Source organism: Pinus tabuliformis, chromosome 9 (assembly GCF_031772625.1).
Source record: "Pinus tabuliformis cultivar Carrire ecotype Pingquan chromosome 9, CPIR1, whole genome shotgun sequence".
Lineage (NCBI taxonomy): Eukaryota > Viridiplantae > Streptophyta > Pinopsida > Pinales > Pinaceae > Pinus > Pinus tabuliformis.
This window is the reverse complement of record NC_142307.1, coordinates 619,240,907-619,242,238: the sequence shown is the minus strand read 5'-3', so window position 1 is coordinate 619,242,238 and position 1,332 is coordinate 619,240,907. Positions and strand designations below refer to the sequence as shown.

Here is a 1,332-nt window from a genome sequence, read left to right as displayed (position 1 = left end):
TCCTCCCGTCGCACCTATCGTCGCATTCATGTCGCATATCGTCGCAAATAAGTGTCGCATGTTCGTTCGGCGTGCGCCCGTCGTGTGCCCGCGCGCCCTCGTGCACGCTTTGCCCGGCGCCCGTCGCATGATCACCCGGAGGCATAACAGTATCAGAGCCAACTCCATTTTTGGCATAGTCTTGTAACTCCTTTTTTCTAGTTTCATGCAATCTATCCACTTCCCCTGTGTGCTCTGTCTACCATAATTAACTCTGAATTCTCTGACCTGAAAATCCTCTAAATCACTGAGTTGAATGCCCTTGAGGCTACTGCGTTGAATGGTGCTGCTGGTGCGTGAATCGACTCCATGACCATGTTCACTGCGTGAATTGATCATCACCTTTAGCCCTCAAATCGTTGTTCCTATCTCCTATGAAATCTTGAAATTTGTTGGCCTCTTATTGTCACCATACAAATTTCCAGCTGGGTTAGCTGCATCCTCTGCTGTAAAAAGTTGCCCCTTGGCTTCTTTCTTTGAGATCATTCAAGGCTCTGTCTACATTTGTGACCAAAAAAATCCCGAGGTATTCCAAAAAAAAAAGTCAGTTGTACCCTGGTATGGCAATGTGCTGAATTTTTTTGGCAATTTGTTGAAGTTTCTGGTATATACGTTGAAGTTTTGGCATACACGTGGAAGTTTTTTTGACATGGTATTGAAGCTTTTGACATGTTGATTTGAGACATGTGATGAAATATTTTGAACGCTGCTCCATCTGACTTCACAATAGAGTGGCATAGTTCCAGTGAATGTTGTTGCATATGACTTTATATAGCTATATGAATGAGTCTGACGCTGCTACGATTAAGCTATATATGTTAATCTACCAAACTACGAAGAAGAGGGCCAGCAGACCTAAGTGCCCTGTTACCAGCAAGAGAATTCATGGGATTCCCCATCTGAGACCTACTGAGTACAAGAGGTCGTGGCTTAGCAGGAACTAAAGAACAATTAACAGAGCCAGTGGAGGCGTTTTATCTAGTTCAGCTGTACGTGACCGAATTATTAGAGCATTTTTGGTCGAAGAACAGAAGATTGTCAAGAAGGTTTTGAAGACTCAAAAGTCCAGAAGCTGAGTTTGAAGACTTATATAATAACTTATATATTATTTCTCTTGAATTGCAACCATACTGTAATACAAAAAAAAATTATGATATTCTATATGCATAAAATATAGTTTTGATCTTTGTATATTAAATGAAGAAGGAAGAATAAGGTTGTAGTATTTTGAAGCACATTTTCCCAGCAAAAGTATTTTTACAGTACACAGATTTTTTTGCCAGCAAAAGTTTT

At 40.6% G+C, this 1,332-nt stretch overlaps 1 pseudogene; it reads left to right on the top strand.

The window, feature by feature from the left end:
* Positions 1-818: 818 nt before the first annotated feature.
* Positions 819-1,115, top strand: LOC149150108 (large ribosomal subunit protein eL34 pseudogene; annotated as a pseudogene).
* The last annotated feature ends 217 nt before the right edge of the window (positions 1,116-1,332 follow it).